Genomic DNA, 14,967 nt, shown 5'->3' on the forward strand with positions numbered 1-14,967 from the left:
ACACAACTGTGCAAATACTTCACAAGGCATTCTCATGTGCACTAACCTTCTTCTGGGGAAAATCAAGAAACAGTAATAACATTTTACTAATAGAAATTATATAAAAAAAAATAAATGCAAACAATGGCAAGATGCATAGAGTCTGGTTGGAAAGTAGTACTAGTGTTGTACAATTAATGAAATGATCATCTGTTACCCAGTGGTTATGCTTGTTATATCATCTCAAAGATTTGTGTACTGATCTTAAGCTCCAAAGGTTTATGGATGTGACTGATGACATTTATCTATTATAACCTGTATTTTATTCTCATGTGTATATTGCTCTGAAATAAAAGCAGCATATCAAGTGACTCCAACTTAGCAAAAAATACATTAGACAATATTCTAAAATCTGTACAACAAGATGGAACTAGAAGTGCTTTTTTGTTTCTCTGAGACCCAGATTTAAAACAATCACATGAAAATTTTTTATAGGGATCTATTTCACTGTGAAAATAAGGCACCCTATGACTGCTATGGAAGGTGACACTGTATAGTAGAATAATACAGGTTCCAGAACTTGCAAGGAACCTGTCTCATCACCACCGCAAGTATTTAATTGATGATTTGTGAGACAAACCAAATTTAAAATCTCCTTCATCCCCTGAGTATCATGCTATAAAGCACCTCAAGGATTCCTGTGGTAATTTTAACTTAACCCCTTTACTTTGAAGGGGGATACCATGGACAGAAACCTGTATCTGTAATATTTACTAGACTTCTGTCTTTAGGGGAAATCTGGATGTTCTGAGGAACTCAAACAAAACTGAAGTTGCTGTTGTTACTTCAGGACAGGTAACCAGTAATAACAAGATCCAAAATTAAAAAAAAAACAACACTAAGGTTATTTAAGGTCCTAAGTATAGAAATTAAGTAAATATTCTAAGAGCTCTACTTCCATGGGTCTACAATAATAAATGTCAGAGAAGTTACTACCAAATCATTTTTGTTCCAGGTCTGTTCCACCTGCCCACACGTGCATGATGCTGACCAACGCCACCTTCCAAATGCACTCACGCTTACATGCAGGTGACTAGGTGATGGTACTGTCCTGTTCACTGTTAAGACCTTTTGAGCTGATTTCAGCCCTTATCTACCACCCTTCTTTCTGAGCCAAAAGAAAGAAAGAAAAAAGAAGAAGAAATTTATGGTAATGAAGAACACTTGATACACTGTCCTGATAGTGGCTGCTAAATACTGGTGCCCAGATTCTTTGTCCTGTTTAATCAAGGTCTTTGGAGTACTGGGGAGTATCATAGGACTTGGCACACCTAAGCTTTTGCTCAGAAATGGCAATCACTGTACACCTCTTCCAGGATTTCTTTAGGATTCAAAGGGCCTGGAGGCTAGTGAGGGAAAGGGAAAAAGGCCTTCTCATACTGTGACTTCTTACAGCTGACAACATGTATGTGATGGCTTTACAGGTAACATTCACAGCATAATGCACAAGCTGTGCTAGAAGGGATTGCTTTTTCCAGTCCTTTTACCTTGCCAGAAGATTCACCACCTTACTCTCCTGACACCTGATTTCCAGAGAGCTGTGGCATGAGAACTTGTCCTGGTTTCAGCTGGGATAGAGTTAACTGTCTTCCTAGTAGCTGGTACAGTGCTATGTTTTGAGTTCAGTATGAGACAAATGTTGCTAACACACTGATATTTTCAGTTGTTGCTCAGTAGTGTTTAGACTATAGTGAAGGATTTTTCAGCTTCTCATGCCCAGCCAGGGCACAAGAAGTTGGCACAGGACACAGCCAGGGCACCTGACCCAAACTGGCCAACGGTGTATTCCACACCATGGGACGTCCCATCCAGTATAGGAACTGGGAAGTGGGGGCAGGGAATCGCCGCTCCGGGACTGGCTGGGTGTCGGTCGGTGGGTGGTGAGCGATTGCCCTGCGCATCATTTGTACATTCCAATCCTTTCATTATTGCTGTTGTCATTTTATTAGTGTTATCATTATCATTATTAGTTTCTTCTTTTCTGTTCTATTAAACCGTTCTTATCTCAACCCACGAGTTTTACTTCTTTTTCCTGATTTTCTCCCCCCATCCCACTGGATGGGGGGGAGTGAGTGAGCAGCTGCGTGGTGCTTAGTTGCTGGCTGGGGTTAAACCATGACAGAACTGAAGGACAAGGCTAGAAGGGGAAGATAGGGAGAGTCTTTATTTTTTTGTTCTTGCTTATTTACACAGCTATGCTTAATTTCTGCTAAGTGTAATGGCTTTATGAGGCAACAGCAAACCTAAATTGAGGGATTAGTTTTATGTCAAATGTGTACCACTCCTGGTCCTGGTTTTCTTTCTTTCAAGGTTGTGACAGTAACGCCGTCCCTTAACACAGGACTAGGCTGTGCCTGGCAGGACTGGAGATCAGGGAAGCAGTTCCTGCCCTGTGGAGGGGTACACCGACCCTTGAGCAAAATGCTATTCTGGACGCACTAACCCCTCAGGTTCAGCAGTCTGAACCACCATTAAAGCACCCTTTTTCTCCACGTGCCCCCAGCAACCATCAGAAAGAGAGCAAGAGAGATACTTTCTCCTTCCCTCCTGTGGCTCCAGCGGCAGGGAGGACCCCTCCTTGCACTTGCAGGAGGGACCTGTGCTTTTCCCTAAGGCAGGGGCAGTGCGATTCAGCACTGAGGCAATGCAGAGTCTGCTTAGTAAGTTTGCCTTTTAAAGTCCCAGCCTGGTGTTTCTTTTGCACGGTCTGCTTTTGGATTAGTCCCCACTGTGCAGACCTTCATCCAGAGTAAGTCTACAACTCAGCATGTTGAAGACACGCTGAAGACATTTTAAACGTCTTGTGTACGATGACCTAGTAAGTCTCTTTGTATGTCTTCCTCATTCTTCAGAGACTCGGTGTGGCACTGTACCACTGCAGTGGTGGTATTGCTGTGATCAACCAAGCAAGGTTTTTAATTAAATAATGAATACAACTGGGTGGAGGGCGAGCATGAGGAAAACAGGCTGCATTTTCAGAGCAGGGCTTGAGTGTCCCAGTGCTCGCCGCATTGTTCTCCTTCCCTATGATAATCTTTCTTGATGTTGCACAGCTTGATTTCTGTTGAAGCTCTTATTTGAGAGAACTAACAATTTTTTGCTGTTGTGCCTGTTTGAATGTTGTTTACAGTCTTTTTGTGTCTGAACGCCTGACAAAGTGCAGGTGCTTCTCAGCAGTTGCCTCAGTATAACATTAATTGATGGTCTTAGTTGATAGAAGCTAAAAGTGCTCACTCCCCTCAGACTTCATCTGTAGTATTTGACCATCTCCTTGCACAATAGATAATGCAAATTCTGGGAAAAGTGGGGTTTGTGTTCTGTGCTTATTGCAGAGGTAAGGAAGAGGGCATCCACCAATACAAGCAATCACATTAGAATGAATCATATCTGGTTCAACTCAGCAATTGCAGTTTTCAATTTTGTTTGTAGATTTTGTTCATTTGCCTAAATCTGTCTCTACAGCCACTGCCAGACTTTTCTGCTGTCATGACTTTGCCTTCCCCATCACTGATAAAATAGGAAAAAAACCGTTGTCTCTGAAAAGATTTGGGGGACAGCAGAAGGTTTATTGTAACTCTCCTGAGCCTGTTTTTAGGCAATCCTGATAAGCATGGATTATTAAGAGAAAGGAAAAGTAAGTCTGGAGGCAATTTTGAGAAGACAGCAACATGTAATTCTAAGAACGTTTAGCACCAACTGCTGCTAAAACTCAGTGTAAACTGTAGGTGGCACCATTTGTATAAAATTTTGGAGAGCACTGGAGAAAAAAGTTGCTTTAATTTCGAGTTTTCTGATAGCTTGCCGTGATCGTATAGTGGTTAGTACTCTGCGTTGTGGCCGCAGCAACCTCGGTTCAAATCCGAGTCACGGCAGTGAAAGGTGCATCTTTTGAAGAGATGCATTTACAGATTGCATAGCAAAAATAATTAGTTATGTCTAAGACTAAGATGAGAAAGCAATTAGAAGCTCTGTAACTTTTACAAGAATGTTTTGCTAAAAGAGTATGTGCCATAAGCATTAGTTCAGTAATCCTGTTGACAAGTGAGATTTTTTTTTTTTATTTAGGTGTTTATGGATATTGTGATAAACACAGTGGTATACTGAGCATGTAATTTTTACTCATTACAGCTACTTAAGATCTGGGCTGAGCCACGGAGTCTGTTTGGTTTTGATCTTTCCTAGTTTTTCATGGTAATAGAGCAATCAGCCTGAATTGCTTGGAAATACGACAGTGGCAGATGTGGAAATCCTGCTTACCTAGGCCTGAACTGCTGCTAGCAGAAGGTCTTTTCGGGTGACAGACAAGAGGAACCATCACTTGGCAGTAAGTCCAGTGATTCTCTTCGGTTTTGTGGTAGGAACGGCGTCTAACTTCACTGTCCTGCCTCATTATGAGCTTAGATTCTCAGAATGAAGACTTCTAAAATGACCATGTTGATTTTATAAATTAGTTACGGTAACTAATGGCAATTTGTGCAATAAATGATAAATTAACAACAAAATGACATAGCTGGTAACAACTATATTAATAAAAGATCATTATTATGGAGTTCATCAGATTATTTGGATGCCACTGAATAGAGTTTCTGGTAGTTGGTTCTTTAATTTGATAAGGAGTTAATTTAAGAGCAAGCGCTGTTTTTCTCTCACTGTTGCATCTGATGGGACATTAGTCCGCTACAAAACAGATTACAACTCCACCAGGCTCAGACAGATTGAAGCTTCATGCAATAGGTCCAGCTCTTGCAGAGTGTGAATGACAGGTGCCTTTCTCTCTGCAAAGCAGCAGGAACTTTCCTTTCCCTCCTACCCAGCAAGGAAGTGAAACAAAACTTTCTTTCCACTGATGTCAGGAAAAACCTAAGCCCCATATGCCTAGAAACCTGGGAGGACAGCTGACCTCTGGACGCTGTAGGCTTAGGTGTCCCAATTTCGGTGTAGTAGGCTAGTGACCCCTGGCATCTTATCACCTCCTTCAGGTTCACGAGTGCTCTTTCTGTTGTGTTTCTTAAAGTATCTTTGGGTTTTCCTCTGATTGGCCTCAGATTTCCTGTCTAAATATCACTCAGCCTTTTAGGAGCCTATCAGAGCAATTAGCTCTTGACTTCTTGGTCTAATTGATGAGACAGATGTGACTGATTTCCCAAAAGAAAGCAATTTAGAAACAGGCACTAGCATAAAAGAGACCAGGATGATCTTTCATACACTGTTCCTGCTGTAGTTATCTCAGAAATGTCATCTGCTGTGTTAGATTTTATAAACTCCAGAAATACCAGATTAACTCATCACAGGTGCATATATTCTTTAAAGCATCCTAGTGAATGAAGTTCTAGAAAAGAAATAAAAAAATTGCAATGCCAGGAATTCTGCTCTACTCATGCATCATCCTGGGGCTGCTGAAACACTTAAGGCTCACCCCTGCTTGACCTCAGTCTCCTTGGAACTGACTTCTCTATATCCAGTGTTCATCTGTAGCTAAAGTGTAGAAACCTTGTATTAGTTATAGTAATATGATTATTTTTAAGAGTTTTGACAGGACACTAGACAAATTCAAAATGTCCTTTTTTTATTTTATGAAGACTTACCTGGAAACAGTGGTCATTCTGTTTGCTTTAGTTTATTTAGGATAACAATATCTGTATTGCTAGCCTAATGCTAGCACTGTAAACTGAGAACAAGAATGGTGTAGGCAGATAATCAGACCTTTCTTACCAATACCCCCTGCAGTTATTTGTTCTCCCTAGAAGAGAATCAAAATTAAAATGCAACTCCATTTTGGAATATAAACATACAAGTGCAGGTGGCTCCCAGCATTCTATTTCCTGAGAAAATATTTATCAATTTTCCATTCTCATTAGGGAAAAAGAAAACAAAAACTTTAGTACAAAACAGTTTCCAAGGATAACAGGATTGCAGAATAGGAAACACACAGATATAATCCTGGAACTGATTTTTACTTTGAATTGTACAAAGAATTGCCTGTACATTTCTGAAATATGTGGGTATTCATTTCTAGCAGACATGTCCAGATAACACTTTTCCAGTTGGAAGCCATGTGTCATATCCCAATTTCTCATGATGATGACTCAAGTTCACCAATTCCCAGGTCAGGATTAAGGTGAAACAACACCAGGGATCCGTTAACTCACAAAACTCAACTTTTATACCCTCACAACAAGAATTGGCATGAAACTACATCAGTAAACTGTGTAACACGTGCTAACCATACATCACCAAACATATACTATAAGCCTTGCTTATTTGGGGATCAGTTCAGGGAAGAAAATAAGGAGATCCCTCCCATTGAGTCACGAGGTTCAGAGCAGACCCCTTGCTTTGTAGACTCCTTCTCAGAGAGGATCCCAGGGGCAGCTGAATCCACTCCTAGTCCCAGACTCGGTCAACTTGGTTTATGTCTAAAGGGATGAAGTGTAGGGATTACGGGGGGGAGGGGGGAGGAGAGAGAGGAGAGAGAAATATTTCACTGGTTCTGGGTCCAGCGTTGGTCCCACCAGCCTGAGGGTCCAGTTCCAGGGGGTGCGCACATGTGGGGCTTCAATTCGTGTCCTTCTATCATCTCCTTGCCCCTCCTTCAGGCAGGCACTCGAACTCCTTAGGCTAATTAGCTGTCATGCGTGGTTTGTGCTTCCAGAACCTTTGGGAAATGGGTCGGTGGGCTTTGGGGCCATTTGGGGAGTACCTTCTCCCTCCCTGCAGGTGTGGCCCTTGTTTGACATTTGGCCAAACACGGTGAGCTGTCCTGCTCAGCATGTCAGAACAGGGAACTGCGCATCCTCCGGCACAGCATGGCCTCCCTGTCCTGTTCCTGACCAACTTCTCACCTGAGGTTTGTTGTTATGCAGAGTTCATTGTTATGCAGAACTTGCCCCACCACAATGTTTGAGACATTAACTCCTTCAGTATCTCACATCACCCCATGGCTCAAACATTCAACTGGACTGAGTTGCAGAGATCTTCTTTTACCACAGTAGTAATCTTCACACATCAGACAGAGGGAGAGAAAAGAGCAGAAGTAGAGGAAATCAAGCAGAGTAGTCATACATCACATAATTGCACAGCTAAGCATTAAGAACAAAAATCCACATAACAACATGAGTCCAATGCTAACAAGCCATTTTCCCCACCCCGTAAGTCCCAAGGTCGTTAGGAGAGAGGTCAGCAACAATCCTCCATCAAACCAGTGTCTTGGTTGCATCACTTGGAGAAGTTCTGCAGTCATCTGTAACTTCTCTCATCTTGGCTTGGGCTTCTTCGATTGAAGTGGAGGCATTATGGGTGGTGATACAACATTTCCTGTCAGTTAGATTCAATATCCCACATAACCCATGTTCTTTTAACAATAACATATCCAAAGTCAATCTGTTTTGAAGGATCATTTTCAACACTTCTTGAACTTTGGTGTTAAGTTCTCCAAATGCAGAATGTGTTCAGTTGGACATTGGCTACATTGTATTTTGCAGGACAAATTGGTATCTCCTAAGAAAAAATTCCATATGCTTCAAGATTCCCAATAGCATTTTTCCCCAGTAAAATTACAAGCACTACTTGGGTTCCAACCATTTCTCTTGTTGCCGTACTGGTATCTGATTGACCTCCCATTGATTTTGTTCCTAAGACAGGAGCCATTCAGTACCTCCCTTGAAGACAGCATATGAATCTCTATAAACAAACACTGAATCTTTAGTCTTGGCTTCCTTGGTAAATACACTCCACACAGCAATCAACTCCCCTACTTGAGAACTTTCTTCCCCTTCTATCACAACTCGGTCCCATGAATCAATGTGTAGGGCTACTGCTCAATATTTCCACACCTTTCCCTCTCTCCTAGAGGATGTGTCAGTGAACCATACATTTTTAAGGCTAAGGGGCTCGGATGAGGGAGCAGGCTTGATGCATGGGGGTGGGGTCTGTGTCTGGGTGGTCAGAGGGTGCATCATGTGTGTGGAGTACTTTGGGTTCTTCCTCCTCTGCCTGCCTTGTGTGGCAATAGTGATCTAATTGCGCATACCACTTCTTCACTGTTTCTCGCTGCACAGCTCCCCATAGGATGGGAGGTTCCGGCCAATACCAGTTTCAACACCTTAAAGGGTCCTCTTAGGAGCATTGATTGCGGTTGTGTGATTCTTTCAGCTTCCTGCAAAGCTAGGCTGACTACAAAGAGGCCTTTTCCCTAAACTGCATGCTGTTTTTCTGCATCTTTGAAACTGTGTGATTAAAAGCCAATAGGTTGGGTTGGACCCTGTGGTCCACATTGCCACATATGTATGGACAGTCCGTGAATTGCACTCAATGTGGAGTGAATCTGTCGGATGCCTTGGCCCTAAGGTCTGATATACCCCAGCCTCAAAGATTAACACCTTCAGAGCTTCCTCGTATATGGGGGTCCAGTCCCAAGCAGCTCTTCTGCATGTTAAGTCATAGAGGGTCTGGGCTATGACAGAGAAATCAGGAATGTTTTCTCTAGAATACGAGCGAACCTAGGGCATGTTTCCTCTTATTTCCAGGCATTTTAACCTGTTCAAAGGTAGTTTAGGTTTTGGAGGGAATGCACACTGTTCCTCCCCTCCACCAGATACCCAGGAACTTCACTTCGGAAGATGGAAGTTGTATCTTTTTGTCTAGAATTTGGAGTCCTAATTTTTCTAGGCGAGCAATTATCACTGCTTGGGTCTGTCCCTCTGCTTTGGTATCAGAGTGCCAATCAATACATCATCAATATACTGGTATACCTTAACCCCTTCCGCAGGAGTGATTTTGGTGATCTCTTGAGCCAATGCATAATGAGCAATTGTCGGTGAGTGCCAATATCCCTGGGGGAGATGCGTAAAAGTGAATTGCATGCCTTCCTATGTAAAAGCAAAGCGATCTCTGTCTGCTCCCTGCAAAGGGACCATAGAGAACATGCCTTTTACATCAGTAGTTGCTAAAATTTGATGGGCTTGTTCTTGTGTGGTCGCAATTAGCTCAGCCATGTTAGGCACTGCAGCTGTCAGGGGGACCGTGTTGGTATTCAGGCACTGTTAGTCAACAGTCAATCGCCACTTTCCATTGGGTTTACGGACTGGCCACACTGGGGAATTATAAGGTGAGTGTGTGGGGCAACTATCTCTTGCTCCCATAATTCAGCTATCACCAAAGTGATCCCTTCCCTTGTCCCTAGGGGGAGCGGGTAAGGTTTGACACTGATAATCTTAGAAGGGGGTAGTTCAGGTGCAGGCTATAACAGCTACATAGACACGGTGGGGAGACCAAACACCCACTCTCTTCCTCTTGAGTCTACATTGGTTACCCATATTCGTTTCTTGTCAGCAGCTATCCTGCTGGGGTCAGCAACATCTTGTCAAAGTGCTGACATTTGAGCCCCGGTATCTACTAAGAAGGTGACGGGTGTTTCAAGGGAACCAAGAAGGAAAGTAATCATTAAATCCCCTCTGTTGTCTTCTGTGAGCCTCCTTATATAGACCCACCTACCATCCTCTGGCTCACTTACTGGGGTCAGTGTGTCTCATTTCCTGACTTCAGGTTTATTACATCTCCCTCTGGAGCTGAGGGAGTGTTTTTCTGCAGGCTCACTTTACGTTCTGCCCTAGTAATATCTTGAGTAGGTGGTCCTGCTTTTGGGGGTATTTCCCCCCTTCCCTTCCACACATGGACAAACTTCTCCAGTACCATGGTGGGCAACCCATCCATTAAATCCTGGGGAATTCCCCTCTCAATTCCTCTGGCCCATAATAAATTTCTCCTGACTCCAATTTCTCAGGGGAGGGGGGAATGGGGGGAGGAGCTGTTCTTTTGGTTCTATTCTCCATACCACTGCCCATTGGTTACCGGTTACTCTGATTACTCCCATTCTCCTTCCATAATTAATTAATTCCTGGGCAACCTCCCCCCATCTTAGGGCTCTGCCCATTCTTGGCCTGGCAGGATTTCCTGCTTGCAGAGTCAGGGTGTCCCTTAATCGGTCATGCAACTGAATTGCATAGAATTTTAGGGCGTCTGGCAAGCCCCTTATAAGCAGGGTCATTCAGTCAGGATTGGCTACCAATAGCATTGGGGATGGTTTCCTCAGGATTAATCTTGCGTGTTGCATGAGTTGGAGGCAGGCAGTTTTTTGGATGCTTTCAGTTAAGTGATCAATATTGGGGGTATCAGAGCTGATTGGATCTCCTCTTTCTAGAGGGTCTAAACCTCCCACCCAATAAGCCACCCTTTTTGTCAGTGACCAAGGTTCTCTAGGGTCATGTACCATGAGAAATACGCCCAGACCCCAATATCCTTGGGCTTCGTCCTCTGATAGCATGATTTGGTCGCCCCCAGTCAGCAACAGCCTCCACACATATTCAGTCTCAATCTCCTTCGCTAAGCGGCTAAACTTTTCCAGGAACTTAGACAAGTTCAAGGCTGAGTACAGTATCTGGTTTACCACAGTCTCTTCATCTTCCTCCCCAGCATCTGTTATCTCAGTTTTTATCAAAGGGTGTAATACTGCTTTACTTTCCTTAAGAGGTAAGGTTTTCCTACAATATTCCAAATCTTTTAATGGGTAAAGTGGTTTGGGTTTTGGGGACTTTTGTTCATCTCTCTTTGCTAGGGATGGAAAACCAGCCTCACTTTCAGAATTGGAGTCACTAGCTCCGCTCTGGTCCTTAGCGCCTCACACAGTATTTTCTCCCTATCTTGTAAACCAAACAGGTCAGTACAAAGTTGGTGATTTGCCTTGCGTTCCACATCTAACTGTCTCTGCTCTTACTCATCTAGCCTTTTCTTCCACCAATTGATTTTGCAGCTCCCTCACTAAGTCTTGGAGAGATTTTATGTGTTCTTCCGCAGCAGATTTGCTTACACTCCTATACAGTTGGACTGTCATTAGAGCGGCTCCCAACACTCTACATACCATTGCCTTTCCTTTTCCTGGTCTCTGTTTTTGCTCTTTTGCTAATACTCTAATCCTTCCTGCCACTGATTTAGGATCATGCCAACTATTATTGTGAGCCCATATCATCCCTGGTGGGGTGGGACATGCTTTATATTCTTCTGGTTTTTCAGAAGGAAGAAAGCTGTCAAGCTCCAGCATTTCCCGGGCAGCCATGGCTTGCCAATGCTTGGACATCTCCCAGCCAATGGCTGAGAAGTCACTTCCCAACTTTCCCCACCTGTACATCAGGTGGATAGTTGGTATTCCCATCGGATCCTCCTTGACTCAGGCAATCCTACGCGTGACCCCAGTTAAAATGTGACATCCCAATTTCTCATGATGATGACTCAAGTTCACCAATTCCCAGGTCAGGATTAAGGTGAAACAACACCAGGGATCCGTTAACTCACAAAACTCAACTTTTATACCCTCACAACAAGAATTGGCATGAAACTACATCAGTAAACTGTGTAACACGTGCTAACCATACATCACCAAACATATACTATAAGCCTTGCTTATTTGGGGATCAGTTCAGGGAAGAAAATAAGGAGATCCCTCCCATTGAGTCACGAGGTTCAGAGCAGACCCCTTGCTTTGTAGACTCCTTCTCAGAGAGGATCCCAGGGGCAGCTGAATCCACTCCTAGTCCCAGACTCGGTCAACTTGGTTTATGTCTAAAGGGATGAAGTGTAGGGATTACGGGGGGGAGGGGGGAGGAGAGAGAGGAGAGAGAAATATTTCACTGGTTCTGGGTCCAGCGTTGGTCCCACCAGCCTGAGGGTCCAGTTCCAGGGGGTGCGCACATGTGGGGCTTCAATTCGTGTCCTTCTATCATCTCCTTGCCCCTCCTTCAGGCAGGCACTCGAACTCCTTAGGCTAATTAGCTGTCATGCGTGGTTTGTGCTTCCAGAACCTTTGGGAAATGGGTCGGTGGGCTTTGGGGCCATTTGGGGAGTACCTTCTCCCTCCCTGCAGGTGTGGCCCTTGTTTGACATTTGGCCAAACACGGTGAGCTGCCCTGCTCAGCATGTCAGAACAGGGAACTGCACATCCTCCCTCACTGCACAGGCAGCCTCCATGTCCTATTGCTGACCAACTTCTCACCTGTGGTTCCTCGCTAGGCAGGGGTCATTGCCATTATGCAAAACTTGCCCCACCACAATGTTTAAGATATTAACTCCTTCAGTCTCTCACACCATGGTGTAATAATAATATGTTCAAAGTATTAACAAGGATCTAGATTTACATAAATGTGTTTCTGAAGCTCTTTTTCTCTAAGAACGATTTGAAGGCCAGAAAGAAGTGTTCAGTTCAGCAGCTTTCTCTGCCTTTATGCAGCAAGCTGATCGGGTGGGAAATGAAGAATACTATTTTAAAAATGAGAGAGGACAAGAGAGCACATGTTCTGCAGCTCTTCTGTGTCCTTTTACGCCTGCCATTGTTCTCATGCATAGTCCATTCTCCACAGAACGTAAAACCTTTTAAGACTTAGAGGTCTCTATCTCCATATCCCCAACATGCCTAATTCACATGTGGGCACTGAAACTAATATAACATACCCATCAACAATGCTTGGGGAGAGATTTATTTCTTGTTATTTTATTTTAACATTAGCTGTTGATTAGAGTTAAAACTGCTAGAGTTTTTAAGCTATGGAGAGAGACACTTAGTTGTTTAACAGGCAACACTGAACAGAATGACTTGTAAAAACTTCTGAAGTATTAACTGAACGTGACATAGATTTCTGTTCTACTTCCTTCATTTTTCAGCAGTGCAGCAGAGTTGGTTGTATTCTGTCTGATGTTGATATCAGGTGTTGAGCAGGATAGAAAGCAGTGGCTGTTTTGAATCTCCAGTCATCAAATCAAATTAATTCTGTTTTTCATTCTCTTTACAGGAGTGCAGCGCATATTAAAACTTTTATAGGTCCCTTCTGAAATCCTTTCAAAGGGCTCTGGTCAAGAAGAGTCTTTGAAAGGAGATCTTCTGTGGTAAAGAGACCTCCTGAAAGCTTAAATAGCTGGTTGTGTTTTAGCAAAGAATGCCAGGAATTCATTTCACAGGTGGGATGATTTTACCTCTGGAAATTCAGCTCTGAGTTTACAAGGTATTATTGCAGGATGGGTAGTAATTGGGGAAAATTTGGCAGACAGGGAGATTCCTGAGCCTGATGTGTAAACATAACTGCATAAACAATGTCTGATGCTGCAGTTCTGTAGCTTTTCTCATATTCCGTCTTTGGTGTTTCTTAAAAGAAAGCATGTCCTGCTCTCTAAATAAGACTGTATGGCTTCTTATTTGTAAAGCTCCAGTAGTCACTTGCTGCACTGGAACACCTGTGAGGACTTGGTCAATGTTTGAAGCTTTCAACTTGTACCACTTTATGCTTTGGCTCAGGTTTGAATCCTACAATTTTCTGCACTACTTTTCAAACTACTGAGTAGGGCCTGGTTTCACTTCTTCATCAAGAGTTCAGCACAAACCCCAGACTACCAAATGTCCAAAAGTATCTATCTAAATAATGGTTTATGTTGCTTTTTTAAAAAAATATTTCTCTCTGGTTTTATATCTCTTAAATTCTAAATTCCTGATTTTTTATTCTAAAAATTTATAGATGTGTCTCTTGATTTGGAATTTCACAAAAGCAAAATCAGCTCTTTGAGTTAGATTCAAACACACCTGGTAAATAACAAAGCTTTGTGAAAGTCATTCATGTGCTCAATGTTTTACCACTTTTTCCTCCACTCTTTTATAAAGAAATGTTGTATATGTTTTCTTTGTACCAAATACAACTCAGAAGATGACACTTTGTATCATCTTTGTATCACTTTGTGATACTCCTTTTAGAGGAATATCTTCTTTGTCACAAAGCAGCCTCCATCCAAAGGGATCCCAAAACATAGGGTCTTAAAAATCTTTGAGAACTGAGCATAGTTTTGATATTCCATGCTGATACAGCAAAAATGTTCTCGTATAACATGGTTGGTAATGTTAACATAACTGATGCCTCTGTGCTGCTAAACCAGGGCCTACATGCCTCTTGCACTGGAGACTTATGCATGGAGCCAACAATATAGCCACTGCACTATTTCTGGTAATTTATTTCTTGTGGATCCCTGCGTTCCCACTTTAGATCTTGTGCTTCCAGACTCCTGGAATAATAATTTTGTTGTTGTTGTTGTTGTTGTTGTTGTTGTTGCTGTTGCTGTTCTCTGATATGAGCAGCAAACCTCATTTCACTCTCCAGAATTGTATCACTAATTTGTTTGGGGGTGGCAGGTCTGTCTAAACTCCTTAGGAAAATCTGGAATAGTAGGATGTTTTTATTCTGGGACCTGCACTGTTGCTATTATTCACCATGCAGCTGAAGGCAAGAAGGTGTAGTGACCTTTGCACTGGCACAGAGAAGAAAACTTCATTATGATATAACCATGAAGGCATTTGTATTAAAACCACATGGGGTAAATTACTGTTTTACTGTTGCACTTGAGAAAGAAAAGTCTGAATCATTTAGCTAAAGCAACAGTAAGAAAACTAGCATATTGGTTTGAATTTTTTTTACATAAGAACTGAACCTGACTGAAAAATAATTACAAAAGAGCTCTAGAAGGCCTACTGTAAGAAAGGTGAAGTCTTCGAGAGAGACAAAAGTGTAAATTCTAGAAAAAGATTTAAGGTTGATCCACCAGCTATTGAACTGGTTTGTTTCACCATATTGTCCTTCCTATTTCTTGTTTGCTGAGAGATGGGTTTAATGGAATTAAATATTCCCTGCTGGTCTTCATAGCTATGTGAGCCCTGCTTTAAAAACAATCCTTTTTCATCTTAATAGTTTCAAGATAGTCTTGCTTCCTTACTGACCCCTGGACAGACACCTGGAGAAAGTTTGCCCAGAGCTGGGAAGCCTGTGTCTGGATGCCTGAATAGTGTTTGACCTAAGAAGGACATCCACTGTCTTCAGTAAGGAAAACTTTTGAGACTCCGGCCTC

At 42.6% G+C, this 14,967-nt stretch overlaps 1 protein-coding gene and 1 non-coding gene across 7 annotated transcripts in view; both read left to right on the plus strand.

Annotated features, from left to right (window-relative positions):
- The window catches only part of NFIB (nuclear factor I B), a 281,489-nt gene that overhangs the window by 43,099 nt on the left and 223,423 nt on the right, over positions 1-14,967 (plus strand). The gene's annotated exons all lie outside the window — the stretch shown is intronic.
- Positions 3,840-3,911, plus strand: TRNAH-GUG (transfer RNA histidin (anticodon GUG)). The gene has a single exon. It is a non-coding gene; the product is annotated as a tRNA-His (tRNA).

Source organism: Accipiter gentilis, chromosome Z, assembly GCF_929443795.1.
Source record: "Accipiter gentilis chromosome Z, bAccGen1.1, whole genome shotgun sequence".
NCBI lineage: Eukaryota > Metazoa > Chordata > Aves > Accipitriformes > Accipitridae > Astur > Astur gentilis.